At 46.0% G+C, this 23,104-nt stretch overlaps 1 protein-coding gene across 5 annotated transcripts in view; it reads left to right on the forward strand.

Annotated features, from left to right (window-relative positions):
* Positions 1-23,104, forward strand: part of ELAVL2 (ELAV like RNA binding protein 2) — a 558,847-nt gene that overhangs the window by 334,769 nt on the left and 200,974 nt on the right. The gene's annotated exons all lie outside the window — the stretch shown is intronic.

A 23,104-nucleotide genomic window follows, 5' to 3' on the forward strand; every position in this document is an offset into this window, starting at 1 on the left:
TGAACCTTGATGCATTAACTTAACCGGTTCTGTGCCGCGGACGTAATGGTTATGTCCTGCGGCACAGTGCTCATGTGCTGAGGACCGTAACCATTACGTCCTCGGCACTGAGCTCAGAGGGAGCGCTAGCGCTCCCTCTGTGGGCTTCCCTCCCACCCCCCAAGGCAGGGATGGAAGGGGAAGCCCTTGCACTCCCGAACCCCCCCCCCCCCCCCCGACTCCCCCAGTGACGTCTGATGACGTCAGCACGCAAATGCGCACTGACCTCATATGAGGCCACTTCCCCATCGCACTGGAAGCTGAGCTGAGCTTACAGCGCGATCGGAAGAGAAATGCAAAGCATTTCTCTTTATATCATGTGATGGGGGCCTGAGAGGCTTCAGAGGGAAGGAAAGGAGTTTCCTTCCCTTTGAAGTCTCTCAGAGCATTTCAAAAGCTGGATTGTAAAGCAATCCGGCTTTTGAAATGCCCACTAGTCACCAGGGATGTATTTTTCAAGGGAAACTGGCATGAGGGAAGCGATTTATTTTAGGCCATTTCTGCCCCCCGAGGGCAGATCGGCCTATTGTTAGGCCGAGCTGCCCCCAGGTGTGGCAGAAACCTCTAGGCGTCAGGGATAAAAAAAAAAATCTTTTTTTTTTTTGTTTTTGTTTTTTAGAGGTGGGGAGCGACCCCTTAGTCAAGTGTCACTCCCCTGGGGGGTAAATTGTATCTAGACCATTTCTGTCCCCCTTGGGGGCAGATCGGCCGATTTTTGTTTCGCCAATCTGCCCCCATGGGCAGTCTACTCGATGCCAGGGAATTAAAAAATATAAATATATTGGGGTGGTGGCTACCAACCAGTATGGGCCTGGTTGCGCCCCCACCTCAACTGAAGGGGGTAACAGTCTTTCAGCTCTCCCCCGCACTCTAAAACATCTTATCCCACAGCAAGCAAGAAGACATTTGATTATTTTGGGTTTTAGTTTTACATTTGGGCCATGAGAGCTTGGCTTACTCTCAAAATCGTCCCACTTGGAATGGTGAGGGCTGCACTTTATGGACTTAGGGACCCTGCCATGTAGAAAAATCCACAAGACCTAGACAAGACAGTAATGAGGTGATGACCTTACGCTTAGTTTATGGCACACGTTTGCTGGTATCTGCCCCATAAAAGGGAGTTTTAAGTTCACTAAAATGTGTATAGTGAACATGTCTTGCATTCTGTTAGAAATGGGGTCTCTAGTTGGCAGAGGTATACACCTTTGTCCAAATAGGGACCACAATCCTAATTGGGGTAAGTCGCACTCAATCCAAATTATCCTGTGCCCACCCTCTGGTAGCTTGGCACTGAGCAGTCAGGCTTAACTTAGAAGGCAATATGTAAAGTATTTGTGCAATAAATCATACAGTAACATAGTGAAACCACAAAAATACACCACACAGGCTTAGAAAAATATATATTTATCTAGTTCAATTAAGGTCAAAACGATAGATTCAATAAGTAAAAATTGAAATGTCACTTTTGCAAGTTTAAAAGGTTTTAGAAATCAACAGTTGTCTCTTTTTAGCACAGAGTACCTGCTTTGCATCAAATAACACTCACGGAGACCGCAGAGGAGGAAACGCGTGGAAAACGAGGGTGTGCGTCGGATTTTCCGGCGTGGCACAGATGCCTAGTTTCTTTCTGCGCTGAAAGGGGCTTTGCGCTGATTTCCGACACACTTTGTTCTTCACTGCAATGCAGGAATCTTTTTGACGCCCAGGGACGATGAATGGAAATCTTGGGCTTGCGGGATGATGTCAGACATTGCGTTGATCTAGTATGCGACGCATTGGATTTTCTGCGTCGATTTTTCACTAAGAAACCTGGCTGCATCGTTCTGGGTCGGCTGTGCAGCAGTTTGCTTGTCCCAAGGCAGAATGTGCGTCGATTTTTGGCGCACAAGGAGTTCCTTGAAATAATTGAGTCTTTTTGGCCCTGAGACTTCAGAAAACACGTGGAAAGCTCAATCCAAGCCTTTGGAGAGCACTTCTTGGCAAAGTCAGAGGACAACAGGGCAGCAGTCCTTTACAGCAAAGCAGTGCAGATGAGTTATTTGGGTAGCCAGGCAGTTCCTCTTGACAGGTTCAGGTCCAGAAGTGTCTGGTTTGGCAGGGTCAGGAACCCAGTTTATATACCCAAAGATGCCTTCGAAGTGGGGGAAACTTCAGAGTGGTTTTGAAATGCACCGGTTCCCCTTTCAGCCGAATGCCATCTGCCAGGGTCCCAGTAGGGGATTTGGCAGTCCATTGCGCAAGGGCAGGCCACTAGCCTTTGAAATATGTCATGCCCCTCCACCCTTCCAGCACAAGGAGACCCGTTCAGTATGTAGATGAGTGCAGGTGTGACTGAGTATCCTGCGTTTGTGGTTGTCTGGGTGAAATGCACAAGGAACTGTCAACCAGCCTAGACATGGATCGGAGACAGACTGTAAGGCACAGATGGATTTTAAGTGCAGAGAAAGGCTCACTTTCTAAAAGTGGCATTCCTAAAATAGTAATATAAACTCCGACCTCACCAATAAGCAAGATTTTCTGTTACCATTCTGGTCTTACTAAATATGGCCTGGTTACCCCTTCCAGATCAGAGTCTACCACTCAGTCTAAGGGTAGCCCTAATGCTAGCCTATGAGAAAGGAGCGGGTCTCGCAGTAGTGGAAAACACATTTAGGAGTTTTCCACTACCAGGACATATAAAACCCATATACAAGTCCTGCCTTTTGCCTACATAGCACCCTGCTCTATGGGTTATCCGAGGCCTACCTTAGGGATAACTTATATGTAGAAAAAGGGGAGTTTAGGGATTGACAAAGTACTTTTAAATGCTGAGTCAGTGGCAGTGAAACTGCACACACAGGCCTTGCAGTGGCAGGCCTGAGACATGGTAAAGGGGCAACTTGTGTGGGTGGCACAACCAGTGCTGCAGGCCCACTAGTAGCATTCAATTTACAGGCCGTGGGCACATGTAGTGCACTTTACTAAGGACTTACAAGTAAATCAGGTATGCCAATCTGGAATAAACCAATGTTACCATGTTTGAAGGGAGAGAGCATATGCACTTTGGCACTGGTTAGCAGTGGTAAAGTGTGCAGTCCTAAATCCAGCAAAAACAGTGTCAGAAAAGCGAGGGAGGCATGCAAAACGTTGGGGGAATGACCACTCTAAGGCTGTCGGGTCTAACACATTCCATATGTTTGTAGATCATCATTGCCAGATCCATGATAAGTTAGGTACTAATTTGTGCCCTGAAAGTCATTTGAAACCACAGTAACAATAGGTTTCCTGAAAGATTATGTCTTCAAGTAACAAGTTTGTATACTATTTACTTTAAATTCCCGTAGAGTAATGAGGCAATCATAAGGAATCACTATTGAGCTTTTCTTGTAAATAAGGTGTTAAAAAGAACCTTTCTGAGATTCCGGTATATTTACTGCTTGAACTAAAATTAAATGGTGGGAAAACCCAGAACACAACTATTGAGGATCTTGTTTAAATAGCGCAGCAGTTATTTGGACACTAAAACCTGCCAGATGGACTTTTATTAATCCTGCCCATTCCTTCGTTCTCAGTGTAAAAATTGCCTCCTTTTGGTCTTTAACATTCTCAATTGAAAAAAATCCAAGTTGCATTATTACATAGTGGGTTAATATAGGGGTTAATACAGTAATCCTATTTCTCTGGTGATGTACTGTTCCCCTAAGTTTTGATCTAATCTGATCAAATGTATTCATAAGCTCCAGAATTACCTTCGTGTACTCAGGTTATGCAAACAAATCCACTGGTTGTCTTAGTACCTCCTTGCTGTCTGAAGTGCATATGTTTTTTTTTTTTTCATTACTCAATTGCATTGCTGAAAGACCTACATGTTAAATAGAGAGAAAAATGGCAAAGCATAATATTCAGTCTAACCACTATTTTGATCGAAAATATATGCATATTTGGTCTGTGAAGCAAATGGTCTTGAGGGGCGATTCAGCAAGAACTTAAAGCATGATTATGGGGTTGTCTGACAAACTGCGTAGGAAATGCCGTCACCAAAACTGATGTATCCACACCCTCAGAGAGAGCTGATTAGCTCAGACAAACTAGGTGCTGCCAAGTACCTCCGTACTAAGGGTACAGACTGATTGCCCTAAGTGAGGGTGCAAAGGAGAGGTTGCCATTCTCCACTCCAGAGGTCCACTTTCAATTTAAAGTGATGTCCTTTGTCGTGAAGAATGTACCTGCCATCTTCTAGTGGCAGGTGTATAGGGTACTGTCTAATTTACATGGATGTTTACGTCTGGCGTGGCAGTGCAACTGTCCTTTGACCTTTTAACTACACCAAGTATTCTACAGTTCATGCAAATACATATCACTGCTATTTATTTGTAATACTTCACATTACTATACAACATTTCTTTAAAGCCAGACATGCTGGCATTGACAATGCTTGTTTAATACTCCTAAGTTACTACAAAGTTAGGCCTTAAAGGCCCATTGGATAGGGTGCAGGGTATTTAAAACGTAGGACGTGTTCTTATGTTTTACATAGTCTGGCAGTGAAAAATCTTTTTTCACTGTGGAAAGTCTGTCTTCCCCATAGAGAAATACAGGGTTACATTATAACCCTGCATGCAGAACTTTAGTTTGGGAATAACTAGAACCATGATTCAAGTGCTCAGACTAAAACTAATTTAAAATCCAACCAAATTGTCTTCATATTTTTAAACTAATTTGAAAATGCCAAATTGAGAAGGTTGGTATTTTCCTGCCTTAAGACTCTAGTAGCCTTTTAGAGGTAATCCTTGTCCCCTGGCAGCCTGCTGGAAGGCTCACCGGAACGGAAATAAAAGGGACTTGGCTAGGAAGAGGTGTGACCTTGTGACAGGATGGACTTGTGCATGTGCCCACCAAATGCACTAGCTTCAGAGGAGTATCCCCTGTCATAGGTAGATGTAACTCAAACCTAAGGCTTCCCTTGCCATTGTAGTCAGTGGCACCGAGCCTGGTGGTGGTGGGGGAGTAGGTGGAGGGGGGGAAGGGTCTGGGACACACCTGTTCCATTACTGCTTTTGAAGGGTTGAGTTTGTCTTTGTTTCCCTAGGGCACACCTCAGGGCTATGCCCAAAGCTCTCCAGTGTAAAAAAAAAAAAAAAAAAAGTTAAAGAAATAAATATGAAATAATGTCCCCTGAAGTAAGGCACTGAAATGCATCAGACAAAACTGCTCCTTATGATAAGACCTCCAACCATTCCATTTACACTTAAAAAAGACGCATTTGGACTGCAGTAGGTCTCATTTTCTTGAGTTAGAACTATTGGCATTGTAAACTCATAACTCAACTTTTTCTTGCCACATACATTGGTCAACCCTGCCTCATAACTTCATCTTTTACTGCCATATAGTTCCAGTTACCCAGCATTTAACTAAAACAGTACCATTTATCTCCTTCCTCTATCTTAAAACATATACAATTATCATATAAACCTGTATCAGAAATAAACTTTTGGCATTTGAGTGTAATGTTCATAACACCATAACACCAAATATTTGGGACTGATTGGAGTCTGAAGGGAAAGAGGGAGTCGGTAGTAAAGATGGAGAGTGCAAGTGGTGTAATGGTGTCATGGGTCCTGGAGTAAGACAGGAAAACGATTGACTGCAATGTATGTAGGAACATACAGCAGTAATTAGAATTGAGGTCCATTGCTCACGGCACCTGTTGCCCCATTGACAATTAGGCCTCAGGAGAGAAAGCTGTCGGGGCAGAAAGAGAAACGAAAGGAATACATTCACAAGGAAGAAATAAAAGGGGTCGCAAAGAAAAAGGGAAAGAAAGAACGAGAAAATAAACTAGAGCAAACGTGAGGCAAAAGAAAAAAGGGAATCAATGTAGCAAGCAATACTAAAAAAAAACAAAAAAGGGTGGAAAGAAAAGTAAACATTAGAAAAAAAGATGGTGAGAAATAAGAAGCGAAAGAACCAGGGCATGTATGTACAGCCACATTTCCCACTGGCACAGGATGGGAAAACCACTTTGACACTTCTGGTCCCGACAAGTAACTTGTGGCTTCTACATACAGATGGGTAAAAGAGGGAGTTATAGTAAAACGTGAATTGACAGCTAAAGATAAGAAAAACCCTAGTGAAAGGAAAAAACATTGGGGGGGGGGAAAGTGAGAGGACGCTTACTGAGTAGAAAAAGAGCAAAGAAAAAAGGCAAAGAATGATGGTAAGAGAAAAAAAAATAGTGAGAGAATGAACGCCTGATAAAATAGAGAACCGAAACAAGTAAAGAATGAGGAGGTAGCAGGAGAAAGAGGGGAAATGAAAAAAAAATGGGAGAGTAGAAATAAACTGTTGAAAGAGCTGGAAAGAAGTGGGGAAGCAAAACCATTGAGTGTAAACAGATTAAAGGAAAGAACAGCATGAGAGGTGAAACAGACCCTCCCAAATAAAGATGGCAGCTAAGTATATATTTAATTGGCTCCCCCACGTCCTCTAACAGAAGTCAGGGTGTGGAACAGCAGAGGGCACTGCAGCACAGCCGGAGGAGGCTCATTAGCAAAGTTGTATGTGAACCCCAATACAGCAGTATTAGGCGCTTGAGATCAGGATTGGGGTATAGACAGAGCTGTGGCTCAGCCCAGTGCTAGAATAAATGTAAGACAGCAGGTGAGAAATGAGAAACAGGGCACCATGTAATTCCTTGTATTTGAGTAATGAAGCACTGAAGGTTAAGGTTGAGGTGCACGGACAGTTTTATGTCGCCTACAGTACTGGAATAGTAATGGGCACACAAGTTCAGAAGTGTGGTATGTTAATGGAGCTATGTGTGGAACCTAGTATTGGTGTGCCAGTGTTGCGGAGTGTTAGCCTGGAGATGTCCTAGTGAAGCTGCAAGTTGGGTCAGTATGAGAATGGCATTTCCTCTGAACCACAGAAGCGAGGCATCCTGAAGGCGGTGTGTGAGAGCCTTAGTACTAAGAAATGTGCACTGAATGTTAGAACTGATGGATTCTGGCAGTGCTGTGGTAGTTCTCATAGACGTTGGTGTTTGTTAGACATACTGTCACAGGCTGAGCTGTTTTTTGTTCATTTGTGTTCAGTTTTGGCTTGGCAGTGAGACTGAATTAGAATTGAGCTGCTGTAATGGAATTGTATTTGAGTGGGGTCCTAGTATAGGAAAGGAAGTGACCTTGCCGGGGTAGAACTGAGGTGCACTGATGAAGCTGTGCCCGAGGTCCTAGTACTGGAACAGCCGTGTGTACTGACTGTAAGAATTGAGTGCTTTGGCAGACAGTGTGTTGGGGGTTTCTGGCATGGCTGAGGGGCTTGGTGTGGAAACTGAGGTGCACTGATGGAGCTGTGACTGAGGTCCCAGTACTGGAACAGCAGAGTGTACTGACTGCAAGAACAGAGGTATTCTGGCAAGTCTGCGTGTGTAGGATTCTTGGCACTGGCACGGCCAAGGGCATGGAGTGTGTGAACTACAGTGCACTGATGGAGCTGCGTCCGAGGTCCCAGTACTGGAACAGCAGTGTGTGAGAACTGAGGTGCTCTACTAGACAGCGTGTGTGGGGTTCCTGGCGTGGCTGAGGGCTTGGATTGTGTGGTGACTGAGGTGCACTGATGGAGCATGGGTTGGGTGCCTAGGCTATAAGCAGTTAAATGTGATGCTCTACCCTTTGTCAGCACACAGGCGGGGACACACTGTTAAGAAAATCCAAGCCAAGTAAGGGCGGGAGCCAGGCAGCTGAGAGGGTGCAGAGAGCCTAGAAAGACTAATTTTGACCAAAATAACAGTCTGGCTATAATGCCTTGTTTACAGCTAAGCTCAAAGGAAGAACGTTCTGCAAATAAAAAGGGATGCTTCCCTAGACAGGAGCAGGAAGCAAAGCAAATTAAAGTCCCTCTACAGACCAGATAAACAGGACAAAGCATAATTATGCTGTAGTTGGTCCTTGCTCCCACATGGAAGAAGGGACAAAGAGTATGACTGGCCACCAGCAAGCAGATTTTTAAATGACACAAACTAACAAATGAAATGCCTGGAAGCCCACAGAAGAAGTATTAAAAGTATACAAGAGGTCCTATGCTGACTCTCGTCCTAATAACCACTCAAAGCCAATTTTGATGGAAGACATTGTGTGGATTCGATTCTTTGAAAATGTAAATTTCATTTAATCTGAATTTTTTTTTATTAAACAATTTAGATGTACTGGTTTCTCAGTAATGGTATTCCATGAAATCGTTTTTCTATTAAACCACACACAACCCCTAGTAAGATATAGTACCATTATTTGAAAGACTCCCATCCACTTCAACTAATAAACACAATATTTATTTCTGCACTTCTAATTTATTTCTAGACGTCCTGCTATTATAAACACTCAAAGCCAAAAACATTTTTTTCACCTATTTCTGTTTGTGATAAGTCATTGGATAAAATTGCACTTCATTTCAGTAAAGCCCAACCTCGTTGACTTGTATGTCATCAAACACTGATGGTCTACCCTCTGTTTTGTTGTTGGTTTAGATGAAATTTGATAGGAGCTACAATAAGGAAGATACAAATAATTAGTCCTGTAAGTCACTTGTAAACATGTATAGTTTGAAAAGATGAAATTCAGCATTTCATTATCTTGATGCTCATCTCTAAGAGCACACATTTTGGATTTACAGTTTTTTTAAATACTTTTTATAGAGTATTTATCTTTAACCCCTTCGCTGCCAGGCCTTTTCCCCCTCCTGTGCCAGGCCTTTTTTGGCTATTTGGGGCAGTTCGCGCTTAGGCTCTCATAACTTTTTGTCCACATAAGCTAGCCAAGCCAAATTTGCGGCCTTTTTTTCCAACATCCTAGGGATTCTAGAGGTACCCAGGCTTTGTGGGTTCCCCTGAAGGAGGCCAAGAAATTAGCCAAAATACAGTGAAAATGTCGTTTTTAAAAAAAAAAAAAAAAAGGGAAAAAGTGGCTGCAGAAGAAGGCTTGTGTTTATTTTTTTCTCCTGAAAATGGCATCAACAAAGAGTTTGTAGTGCTAAAATCACCAGCTTCCCAGCTTTCAGGAACAGGCAGACTTGAATCAGAAAAAACAATTTTTCAACACATTTGGCATTTTACTGGGACATACCCCATTTTTACGATTTTTTGTGCTTTCAGCCTCCTTCTAGTCAGTGACAGAAGTCGGCGTGAAACCAATGCTGGATCCCAGAAACCTAAACATTTCTGAAAAGTAGACAAAATTCTGAATTCGGCAAGGGGTCATTTGTGTAGATCCTACAAGGGTTTCCTACAGAAAATAACAACTGAAAAAGAAAAATATTGAAATTGAGGTGAAAAAAACAGCAATTTTTCTCTACGTTTTACTCTGTAACTTTTTCCTGCAATGTCAGATTTTTGAAAGCAATATACTGTTACGTCTGCTGGACTCTTCTGCTTACGGGGTTATATAGGGCTTGTAGGTTCGACAAGAACCCCAGGTACCCAGAGCCCATAAATGAGCTGCACCCTGCAGTGCATTTTCATTCTATACCGGGTATACAGCAATTAATTTGCTGAAATATAAAGAGTGAAAAACAGCTATCAAGAAAACCTTTGTATTTCCAAAAAGGGCACAAGATAAGGTGTTGAGGAGCAGTGGTTATTTGCACATTTCTGAATTCCGGGGTGACCATACTAGTACGTGAATTACAGGGCATTTCTCAAATAGACGTCTTTTTTTACACACTCTTATATTTGGAAGGAGAAAATGTAGAAAGACAAGGGGCAATAACACTTGTTTTGCTAATCTATGTTCCCCCAAGTCTCCAGATAAAAATTATACCTCACTTGTGTGGGTAGGCCTAGCGCCTGCAACAGGAAATGCCCCAAAACACAACGTGGACACAACACAATTTTTGACAGAAAACAGAGGTGTTTTTTGCAAAGTGCCTACCTGTAGATTTTGGCCTCTAGCTCAGCCGGCACCTAAGGGAACCCTACCAAACCTGTGCATTTTTTTAAAACTAGAGACCTAGGGGAATCCAAGATGGGGTGACTTGTGGGGCTCTGACCAGGTTCTGTTACCCAGAATCCTTTGCAAACCTCAAATTTTGGCTAAAAAAAAACACGTTTTCCTCACATTTTGGTGACCAGGTTCTGGAATCACAGAGGAGCCACAAATTTTCTTCCACCCAGCGTTCCCCCAAGTCTCCCGATTAAAAATGATACCTCACTTGTGTGGGTGGGCCAGGTGCCTGCAACAGAATAAGGCCAAAACCTTGTAGAGATAGAGGGGATAGCACAGCGAGTTGATAAGGACATATTCTTCTTTTATACATCTTTAGGCTGACTCTGCTTTGGGGACCCACACAAGTGAGGTGTCATTTTACTTGGAAGACTGAGGGGAACGCTGGGAAGTAGGAATTTTGTGCTGGAGCGGTGATCGTACAAACGAAAGTCGGGAAAATATGCTTTTTTAAACAAATTTTGAGGTTTGCAGAGGCGTCTGGGTAAGAAAATGTTGGGGGATCCACGCAAGCCACATCTCCCTGCACACCTTGGGGTGTCTAGTTCTAAAAAATCTCTGGGTTTGGTAGGTTTCCCTAGATGAAGGCCGCACCCAGGACCAAAAACATAGGTGGCCCCTCCCCCCCAAACACAGGTAGTTTTGTAATACATAATTTTGATGTGTCCACATACGTCTGTGATGTGCCAAACACTAAAATTTTGAAAAGAAAGGCACCTAGGTTATGTGAAAGACACCTCACCCACCAACCAAGTTGGTGGCATTCTTCATCATCGGGGTCCCACCTGAGACACCTAGCGTGTCAAGTGTGCTGCGACGTCAGATTACAGCGGAGCAGGTTTTGTCATTTGTACCACACATACTGGTTGGATTTGGCACGAGGGTGAGTGATGGTTCAGTAGATCCAATTTTATTGACGAGAGATTTCACAAAAGTGAAATGCACTGGTAATAACTGAAAGGCCAAAAAACTGAACCAATGACTCACAGCTCGTGAGCTGTAAAGCCACGGCAAGGCACCAACCGCTTTACAGTCCATTCACACACCTTTCATACATGACATGCACAAGACCATTCACGCCGCCAGCCACGGGCCCAGCACATTACAACACTTGCATCGACAGACAGCGCCAGTCAAGGGCCCATCACTTTCATACACCCACATTCCTGATACAGCAATCACACCAGCTGATGAGTGTGTGGACTGGCGTTTGGCTGGCACCGCTAGCCAAGCGCCACCCCAAGCACATCGCTAGCCAAGCGCCACCCCAAGCACACCGCCAGCCAAGCGCCACCCCAAGCACACCGCCAGCCAAGCGCCACCCCACGCACACCGCCAGCCAAGCGCCACCCCACGCACACCGCCAGCCAAGCGCCACCCCACGCACACCGCCAGCCAAGCGCCACCCCACGCACACCGCCAGCCAAGCGCCACCCCACGCACACCGCCAGCCAAGCGCCACCCCACGCACACCGCCATCACTTTTTTGTTTATAAACAACAAAGAAACCACTAACTAATTAGAAAATAAGTACAAAACTACAAACACAAAAGCTCTAACTAAATACATGAGTGATGCCAACTGTGAAACTCAACATATGAAAATATAAAACCGACAGTTTACGCTCACGGTATTTCCCAAAAGTTTTTCCTTGTGTGGTAACTTCTAAAACAGCTGGGCACACACAGCCCAGGCTTTGAAGGGCATTCGGGGCAGTACATCCGGCTCTCCCTCCGGATTAATCTCCGGGCACATACTCTACATTTCTTTGTGGGCAAGTCTTTTTTGGGAGTGGGAGGAATGTGATCTGGAAAGTGCTGATCTTTCAATCTAGCCACATCCTCCACCACTTCTACTCTAGGAACTCTTGCCTGTTCCACCACAATAAGGCTTTCTATCACTGACTCCTGAAATTGAGCAAATGTCATCCTTGACTCAGGTGAACAATCCTTGAATACAATAAAAGCATTAAAAGTTGCCAAATGAAATAAATGTAGGGGCAACTTTTTATACCACACATAAGACTTAGGAAGAGCAGTGTAAGGTTCCAACCTCTGATCTAGTCTATCAACACCACCCATGTGCCTATTGTAGTCCAAAATGCACGCAGGTTTGCACACTTCCGCAACCTGACCCCAAACAGTCACAGGGGAAGTACTCATCATGGATGGTATACAGCATGTACACATCCCTCCTGTCTGAAAATTTATGAGCTAGCAGCTCATTATTCCGCAAGGCACTGCACTGTCCCCTCTCAAGTTTTTTTTACAGACAAGCTCCCTTGGATAGCCTTTCCGGTTAGAACGGATTGTGCCACAAGCAACAGTGTCCACTCTAAACAACTCCTTGAACAACTGCACTCCAGTGTAGAAATGATCTACGTACAAATGGTGACCTTTGTTAAACAGTCTACCAAGTTCCCACACAATATTTTCGCTAACTCCAAAAGTGGCCGGACAACCAGGAGGGTCAATACTGGAATCCCTACCAGTGTAGACCCAGAAATTATACACATATCCTGTACTGCTTTCTGACAGCATATACAATTTAATCCCATACCGTGCCCTCTTACTAGGAATGTACTGCTTAAAAACTAAACGCCCCTTGAAAAGGACCAAAGACTCGTCCACACTTCTCTTTGCCTGGAACAGAGACCTCTGAAAACCGATCTACAAAATGATCAAGGACAGGCCTAATCTTAAAAAGACGGTCACAATCAGGGTGATCTCGTGGCAAGGCTAAAGCATTGTCTACAAAATGCAGCATACGAAGAAGAAGCAAATGGCGATTACGTGACATAGTTGCAGGAAATATAGCTGTTTCCATCAAGGGACTAGTAGACCAATAAGAAGCCAGTGACGGCTTCCTGATCAACCCCATCAAAAAAGTCAAACCTCAAAACATTTTCATCTCTTCCAGATATGTGGGAACCCACTGAGTAGCTCCAGACTGAGGCTTAAGTCTGGCAGCATTGTCCCACAAATATTGCTCTGCATACAAATTAGTCTGCTCCACAATCTCTTTCAAAAATACATCGTCCATAAACAAGTGAAAGAAATGGACAGGCAAAAAGTTTTCCCTATTGACTCTACACCCTGGGAGACCAGTAAATGCAGGTAACTGTGGCTGCTCCATGTTTGGGGCAATCCAGGTGTCAGGTCTTCTAATGGGAATCCCTTTAGCCCCAGGCTGCTGCACTCTTGGCACATCAATGTCCTCCTCTACAACAGGCCCTTCATCTGCACTGAGAGTAGCTTCCTCATCAGAATAATACTCTCGGACAGAAAACTCACTGCCAGAATCTCTCACTCCCTCCTCTGCCTCAGATGCAGAGTCAGTCTCGTAATCATGGTCTGAAGAAGACTCAAAGAGCATGCCAACAACCTGCTGAGCGGTCACTCTGCGGCTAGCCATGATCCTCACTAACAACAAATGGATTGCCAACAACAACTAGCACTAAAATAAGTAATAAACAAAGTGTAGCTTTATCACAAAGAGTTATCTACTAAAAAACTATTCCACTCACTTGCCTGAAAAAGCTACTCACCAATTGTAAGGAAAGGCCTCCTTGGCATGGTTACCCCCTGACTTTTTGCCTTTGCTGATGCTATGTTTTGAATTGAAAGTGTGCTGAGGCCTGCTGACCAGGCCCCAGCACCAGTGTTCTTTCCCTAACCTGTACTTTTGTATCCACAATTGGCACACCCTGGCATCCAGATAAGTCCCTTGTAAGTGGTACCAAGGGCCCTGATGCCAAGGAAGGTCTCTAAGGGCTGCAGCATGTCTTATGCCACCCTGGAGACCCCTCACTCAGCACAGACACACTGCTTGCCAGCTTGTGCTGGTGAGAACAAAACGAGTAAGTCGACATGGCACTCCCCTCAGGGTGCCATGCCAGCCTCTCACTGCCTATGCAGGTATAGATAAGTCACCCCTCTAGTAGGCCTTACAGCCCTAAGGCAGGGTGCACTATACCATAGGTGAGGGCACCAGTGCATGAGCACTGTGCCCCTACAGTGTCTAAGCAATACCTTAGACATTGTAAGTGCAGGGTAGCCATAAGAGTATATGGTCTGGGAGTCTGTTTTGCACGAACTCCACAGCACCATAATGGCTACACTGAAAACTGGGAAGTTTGGTATCAAACTTCTCAGCACAATAAATGCACACTGATGCCAGTGTACATTTTATTGTAAAATACACCCCAGAGGGCACCTTAGAGGTGCCCCCTGAAACCTTAACCGACTATCTGTGTAGGCTGACTGGTTCCAGCAGCCTGCCACAACCGAGACATGTTGCTGGCCCCATGGGAGAGTGCCTTTGTCACTCTGAGGCCAGTAACAAAGCCTGCAGTGGGTGGAGATGCTAACACCTCCCCCAGGCAGGAGCTGTCACACCTGGCGGTGAGCCTCAAAGGCTCACCCCTTTGTGCCAGCACCGCAGGACACTCCAGCTAGTGGAGTTGCCCGCCCCCTCCGGCCACGGCCCCCACTTTTGGCGGCAAGGCCGGAGAAAATAATGAGAATAACAAGGAGTCGTCACTGGCCAGTCAGGACAGCCCCTAAGGTGTCCTGAGCTGAAGTGACTCTAACTTTTAGAAATCCTCCATCTTGCAGATGGAGGATTCCCCAATAGGATTAGGGATGTGACCCCCTCCCCTTGGGAGGAGGCACAAAGAGGGTGTACCCACCCTCAGGGCTAGTAGCCATTGGCTACTAACCCCCCAGACCTAAACCCGCCCTTAAATTTAGTATTTAAGGGCTTCCCTGAACCTAAAACTTTAGATTCCTGAAAGCTGAGCTGAAAAACCCCTGCAGAGGAAGAACAGAAGACACCAACTGCTTTGGCCCCAGACTTACCGGCCTGTCTCCTGCCTTCCAAAGAAACCTGCTCCAGCGACGCTTTCCAAGGGACCAGCGACCTCTGAATCCTCTGAGGACTGCCCTACTTCAAGAAAGACCAGAAACTCCCGAGGACAGCGGCACTGCTCCAAAAGAACTGCAACTTTGTTTCAAGGAGCAGATTTAAAGACCCCTGCAACTCCCCGCAAGAAGCGTGAGACTTGCAACACTGCACCCGGCGACCCCGACTCGACTGGTGGAGAACCAACACCTCAGGGAGGACCCTCCGGCGGCTCCAAGACTGTGAGTAACCAAAATTGTCCCCCCTGAGCCCCCACAGCGACGCCTGCAGAGGGAATCCCGAGGCTCCCCCTGACCGCGACTGCCTGAACTCCATTTCCCGACGGCTGGAAAAGACCCTGCACCCGCAGCCCCCAGCACCTGAAGGAACGGAACTCCGGTGCAGGAGTGACCCCCAGGAGGCCCTCTCCCTTGCCCAGGTGGTGGCTACCCCGAGGAGCCCCCCCCTTGCCTGCATCGCTGAAGAGACCCCTTGGTCTCTCATAGGAAACCATTGAAAACCCGACGCATGTTTGCACACTGCACCCGGCCGCCCCCGCGCTGCTGAGGGTGTCCTTTTTGTGCTGACTTGTGTCCCCCCCGGTGCCCTACAAAACCCCCCTGGTCTGCCCTCCGAAGACGCGGGTACTTACCTGCTGGCAGACTGGAACCAGGGCACCCCCTTCTCTCCATTGAAGCCTATGTGTTTTGGGCACCTCTTTGACCTCTGCACCTGACCTGCCCTGAGCTGCTGGTGTGGTAACTTTGGGGTTGCTCTGAACCCCCAACAGTGGGCTACCTTGGACCAAGAACTGAAACCTGTAAGTGACTTACTTACCTGTGAAACCTAACAATACTTTACCTCCCCCAGGAACTGTGAAAATTGCACTGTCCACTTTTAAAACAGCTTATTGTGTTTTATGTAAAAAGTATACATGCTAATGTAATGATTCAAAGTTCCTAAAGTACTTACCTGCAATACCTTTCAAATGAGATATTACATGTAGAATTTGAACCTGTGGTTCTTAAAATAAACTAAGAAAAGATATTTTTCTATAACAAAACCTATTGGCTGGATTTGTCTCTGAGTGTGTGTTCCTCATTTATTGCCTGTGTGTATGTACAACAAATGCTTAACACTACTCCTTTGATAAGCCTACTGCTCAAACACACTACCACAAAATAGAGCATTAGTATTATCTCTTTTTGCCACTATCTTACCTCTAAGGGGAACCCTTGGACTCTGTGCATGCTATTCCTTACTTTGAAATAGCACATACAGAGCCAACTTCCTACATTGGTGGCAGCGGTGGGATACAAAACTTTGCATTTGCTGGACTACTCAGCCAATACCTGATCACACGACAAATTCCAAAAATTGTCATTAGAAATTCTTTAAAGTCCTGCTAGGGCCTTGTGTTAGTCCCTGTTAGCATTTCTTTTAGAGTTTAAAAGTTTGGTAAAAGTTTGAATTAGATTCTAGAGCTAGTTTTAGTTTCTTAAAAAGTATTCCAACTTTTAGAAGCATAATGTCTAATACAGATGTGAATGTGGTGGAACTCGACACCTTACCTCCATCTACAGATGAGAGAGCTAAAGGGGGCACCCCTAGCACAAAACAAAAAAAAGAGCGTATTGGTGGTTTCGGCCCTCCTTGGGGGCAGATGGGCCTACAAAAATAGGCCCACCTGCCCCCAAAGGGGGCAGAGATGGCCAATATGAACTTTCCCCACTTTGGGGGGGCGACCCTTGCCCAAGGGGTGCCCCCACACGCACACACCACACAATCCCTGGCGCCTAGTGTGCTCCCCCCACCCCCGGGGGGGGGCCAGATTGTCCAAAAACATGGCTGATCTGCCCTTGGGGGAGGGGGAGAGGAGGACAGGAAAAAAAAATAGCCCAAGGGGTCGCCCCCAAAATAAACATATAAAAGTAAATCCCTGGTGTCTAGTGGGTTTCATCCTCCCCCCCTCCCCACGGGCAGATCAGCCGAAAGAATTGGCCATCTGCCTCTTGGGGGTGGGGGGGAATACTAAATAAAATAGCCCCCAAGGGGAGCGACCCTTGCCCAAGGGGTCGCCCCCAAAATAAACATTCAAAACGAAATCCCTGCTGTTTAGTGTATTTTGCCTCCCCTGGGGGCAGATCGGCTGAAAAATCGGCGATCTGCCCCCCCCCCCGGGGGGGGGACTAAATAAAATAGCCCCCCAGGGGGGCGACCCTTGCCCAAGGGGTCGCCCCCAAAATAAACGTACAAAAAAAAATCCCTGGTGTCTAGTGGAGATTCCTGCTCCACGATCGCGGGCCCTGCCCTACTGCTTTTCTGCAAAAGACTGCTGCCCTCTGGCTTCGTTGAGAAGTGCTCTCCAAGGGCTTGGATAGAGCTTGCCCCCTGTTCCTTAAAGTGTCAGGAACAAAGACTTCCTCCTGCAAAGAACTCCTTTTGTGGTGAAAATTTGATGCACAGCCTGCCAGAAATGAGAGAGAGCCTGCATCACGGTGTGGAAATCACTGCATGCCGAACCGGAACGACGTAGCCTGGCTTCCCGAGAGGAGATCGACGCACCGCCGGCTTTGCGACCGGAACTTTAACACACTGACCCCTGGTTCGATGCATAGCAGAGCCGGAATGACACAGCCCGACTACTTGTGAGAAAAATCGATCCAGCACCTGGCGTTCGACAGATTTTCCTGCATCACCCACCGGATCGACGCAGCTCCTGTAACTTCGTCCTCCAAGTCAGCATGCTGGAAATCAATGCAAAGCCTTCCTTGCGTGGAAAATTATCAAGGCATCGTCTTTGCGCCCGGAGAAACTGACGCACACCTCCCCGTTTTCTACGCATCTCCACCTCTGCGGACCCTTGTGGAGAATTTGAACGCAAACCAGGTACTTTGTGCTTGCAAGAGACCCCTGAGGCTTTTTAAAGCCTAAAGACTCCTTTTATCATTTCCCAAATTGATATTTCTACGTGTACTTATCAAATTTTGATAGTTTTGACTTGCATTTAACCAGATAAATAATATATTGTTCGATGGCATCTGTCGCTGTAGATACGCATGTTCTGCAATAGCTCGCCATCTGGTGTTGGGCCGGAGTGTTACAAGTTGTTTTTCTTCGAAGAAGTCTTTCGAGTCACGGGACCGAGTGACTCCTCCTTTTGTCTCCATTGCGCATGGGCGTCGACTCCATCTTCGATTGTTTTTTTTCCGCCATCGGGTTCGGACGTGTTCCTGTCGCTCCGAGTTTCGGAACGGAAAATTAGCTAATTTCGGAAGATTTTCGTCGGTATTGTTGCGTTCGGGATCGGCGTACTTAGATTCCACACCGCATCGAAGATCGGAGAGCTCCGGTGCCCTTCGGGGTAGTTTTTTCGATCCTCCGTCGGGGCCTGGTCGGCCCGACCGCGTGCTGAAGAACGCCGATGGAACGGACCCCGTTCCGTTTCTGCCCCAAATGCCACAATAAATACCCCTACACAGACCAACACATGGTCTGTAACCTGTGCCTGTCACCTGAGCACAGCGAAGACACCTGCGAGGCCTGTCGTGCGTTCCGGTCCCGAAAAACACTCTGAGACCGTCGAGCCAGAAGACTTCAGATGGCGTCCGCTCCGACAGCCCAACGGGAGTTCGAGGAACAGGAAGAAGAAGGTACCTTCTCGATCCAAGACTCAGACTCCGAAGGATTCGACGATACACAAACCGTGAGTAAGACGTCGAAATCCACTCAAAGGAACATTTACAAGGCCCAGGGGACGCCACTGCCACCAGGCCATGGCTCGACCCATAAAATCGGTGACCGACCGTCGGCACCGAAAAAGGCCCAAACAGTGCCGAGATCGTCCGACTCCGGTCGAGACACCGGCACGCAGCCTTCTCGGGACCGAGAAAGTGCTGGAGACAAGCCTCGACACCGAGATGCCGGTGTGGACACGGCTCGACGCCGAGACAGCGGCACCGAAACAGATCGACGCCGAGAGGTTTCGGCCCCGAAAAGGAAAAAAGTCACCTCGGAGCCGAAAAAACACGCAGACAAAGTTTCGATGCCGAAACAGACTGCAAGCGACCCAGCTTCAGGCTCTTATACAGAAGAGCACTCGCTAACCTCCCAAATGCAGAAGCATAGGTTTGAGGAAGAGCTACAAGCAACTGATGTAGACCATACGCAAAAGCGTATCTTCATTCAGCAGGGGACAGGAAAAATAAGCACCCTTCCCCCCATTAGGAGAAAGAGAAGGTTGGAGTTCCAGACGGAACAAACACCACAACCAAAGGTGGTGAAAAGAGTTACACCACCACCCTCTCCTCCGCCCGTGATTAACGTTTCACCAGCACAAACTCCATCACACTCCCCAGCTCACACCACCATGAGCCAGGGTGACCAAGATCAGGACGCATGGGACCTATATGACGCCCCAGTGTCAGATAACAGTCCGGAGGCATACCCTACAAAGCCATCTCCACCAGAAGACAGCACCGCGTACTCTCAAGTGGTGGCTAGAGCAGCACAATTTCACCACGTAAGCCTCCACTCAGAACAGGTCGAGGATGATTTCTTATTCAACACACTCTCCTCCACCCACAGCTCATACCAAAGCCTGCCTATGCTCCCTGGTATGCTCCGGCACGCAAAAGACATCTTTAAGGAGCCGGTCAAAAGTAGGGCAATCACACCAAGGGTGGAAAAAAAGTATAAGCCGCCTCCTACGGACCCGGTTTTCATCACTACACAGCTGCCACCAGACTCTGTCGTTGTAGGAGCAGCTAGGAAAAGGGCCAACTCTCTCACATCTGGAGATGCACCACCCCCAGATAAAGAAAGCCGCAAGTTCGATGCAGCTGGTAAAAGAGTCGCAGCACAAGCTGCAAACCAGTGGCGCATCGCGAACTCCCAGGCACTACTTGCGCGCTATGACAGAGCCCACTGGGACGAGATGCAACATCTCATTGAACATCTGCCCAAGGACTTACAAAATAGGGCAAAACAAGTGGTTGAAGAGGGACAGACCATCTCCAACAACCAGATACGCTCCTCCATGGACGCTGCAGATTCAGCTGCACGGACAATTAATACATCTGTAACTATCAGAAGGCATGCATGGCTCCGAACGTCTGGATTTAAACCAGAGATTCAACAAGCAGTTCTCAATATGCCTTTTAATGAAAAAGAACTGTTCGGTCCAGAAATGGACACAGCGATTGAGAAACTCAAAAAAGATACAGACACTGCCAAAGCCATGGGCGCACTCTACTCCCCGCAGAGCAGAGGGAATTACAGCACATTCCGTAAAACGCCCTTTCGAGGGGGGTTTCGGGGTCAAAGCACACAAGCCAGCACCTCACAAGCCACACCGTCCAGTTACCAGGGACAGTATAGAGGAGGTTTTCGGGGACAATATAGAGGAGGGCAATTCCCTAGAAATAGAGGGAGATTTCAAAGCCCCAAAACCCCTACTACTAAACAGTGACTCACATGTCAATCACCCCCTCCACACAACACCAGTGGGGGGAAGAATAGGTCATTATTACAAAGCATGGGAGAAAATCACTACAGACACTTGGGTTCTAGCAATTATCCAACATGGTTATTGCATAGAATTTCTACAATTCCCTCCAAACATACCACCAAAAGCACAAAATCTAACAACACACCATTCCAATCTCCTGGAGATAGAAGTGCAGGCACTATTGCAAAAGAATGCAATCGAATTAGTGCCAAACACACAAATAAACACAGGAGTTTACTCACTGTACTTTCTGATACCAAAGAAGGACAAAACACTGAGACCAATCCTAGACCTCAGAGTAGTGAACACTTTCATCAAATCAGACCACTTCCACATGGTCACACTACAAGAAGTATTGCCATTGCTAAAACTACACGACTACATGGCAACTTTAGACCTCAAGGATGCTTATTTCCATATACCAATACACCCATCGCACAGGAAATACCTAAGGTTTGTATTCAAAGGAATACATTACCAATTCAAGGTACTGCCTTTCGGATTAACAACCGCACCAAGAGTCTTTACCAAATGTCTAGCGGTAGTCGCTGCACACATAAGAAGGCAGCAAATACATGTGTTCCCATATTTGGACGACTGGCTAATCAAGGCCCATTCGTTCATACAGTGCTCAAATCACACAAATCAGATCATACAAACCCTCTTCAAACTCGGGTTCACCGTCAACTTTACAAAATCCAACATTCTGCCGCGCAAGGTACAACAATACCTAGGAGCCATAATAGACACATCAAAGGGAGTAGCCACTCCAAGTCCACAAAGAATTCTAAATTTCAACACCATCATACAACGCATGTATCCAACACAAAAGATACAGGCAAAGATGGTATTACAACTCCTAGGCATGATGTCTTCATGCATAGCCATTGTCCCAAACGCAAGACTGCACATGAGGCCCTTACAACAATGCCTAGCATCACAGTGGTCTCAAGCACAGGGTCACCTTCTAGATCTGGTGTTAATAGACCGCCAAACTTACCTCTCGCTTCTGTGGTGGAACAACATAAATTTAAACAAAGGGCGGCCTTTCCAAGACCCAGTGCCCCAATACGTAATAACAACAGATGCTTCCATGACAGGGTGGGGAGCACACCTCGATCAACACAGCATACAAGGACAATGGAACGTACATCAAACAAAACTGCATATCAATCACCTAGAACTTCTAGCAGTTTTTCAAGCACTAAAAGCCTTCCAACCAATAATAGTTCACAAATACATTCTCGTCAAAACAGACAACATGACAACAATGTATTATCTAAACAAGCAGGGGGGGGACGCACTCCACGCAGTTAAGCCTGCTAGCACAAAAAATTTGGCATTGGGCAATTCACAACCAAATTCGCCTAATAGCACAGTTTATACCAGGGATCCAAAATCAACTCGCAGACAATCTCTCTCGAGATCATCAACAGGTCCACGAATGGGAAATTCACCCCCAAATTCTGAACACTTATTTCAAACTCTGGGGAACACCTCAGATAGACTTGTTTGCGACAAGGGAGAACGCAAAATGCCAAAACTTCGCATCCAGATACCCACACAAACAATCCCAAGGCAATGCCCTATGGATGAACTGGTCAGGGATATTTGCTTACGCTTTTCCTCCTCTCCCTCTCCTTCCTTACCTGGTAAACAAACTCAGTCAAAGCAGACTCAAACTCATATTGATAGCACCAACTTGGGCAAGGCAACCCTGGTACACAACGCTGCTAGACCTATCAGTGGTACCCTGCATCAAATTGCCCAACAGGCCAGATCTGTTGACACAGCACAACCAAAAGATCAGACACCCAGATCCAGCATCGCTGAATCTAGCAATCTGGCTCCTGAAATCCTAGAATTCGGGCACTTACAACTTACCCAAGAATGTATGGAAGTCATAAAACAGGCCAGAAGGCCATCCACCAGGCACTGTTATGCAAGTAAATGGAAGAGGTTTGTTTGCTACTGCCATATTAATCAAATACAACCATTACACACAACTCCAGAACATGTAGTGGGTTACTTGCTTCACTTACAAAAATCTAACCTAGCTTTCTCTTCCATTAAAATACACCTTGCAGCAATTTCTGCATACCTGCAGACTACCTATTCAACTTCCCTATATAAGATACCAGTCATTAAAGCATTCATGGAGGGCCTTAGGAGAATTATACCACCAAGAACACTACCTGTTCCTTCATGGAACCTAAATGTTGTCCTAACTAGACTTATGGGTCCACCTTTTGAACCCATGCACTCCTGCGACATACAGTTCCTAACCTGGAAGGTGGCATTTCTCATCGCCATTACTTCCCTAAGAAGAGTAAGCGAGATTCAGGCGTTTACAATACAGGAACCTTTTATACAACTACACAAAAATAAAGTCGTCTTAAGGACCAATCCTAAATTTTTGCCAAAGGTTATTTCACCGTTCCATCTAAATCAAACAGTGGAACTTCCAGTGTTCTTTCCACAGCCAGATACCGTAGCTGAAAGGGCGCTACATACATTAGATGTCAAAAGAGCATTGATGTATTACATTGACAGAACAAAAAACATCAGAAAGACTAAACAACTCTTTATTGCATTTCAAAAAACTCATGCAGGAAACCCAATTTCAAAACAAGGTATAGCCAGATGGATAGTTAAATGCATCCAAATCTGCTACCTTAAA

Source organism: Pleurodeles waltl, chromosome 1_2 (genome assembly GCF_031143425.1).
Source record: "Pleurodeles waltl isolate 20211129_DDA chromosome 1_2, aPleWal1.hap1.20221129, whole genome shotgun sequence".
Classification (NCBI taxonomy): domain Eukaryota; kingdom Metazoa; phylum Chordata; class Amphibia; order Caudata; family Salamandridae; genus Pleurodeles; species Pleurodeles waltl.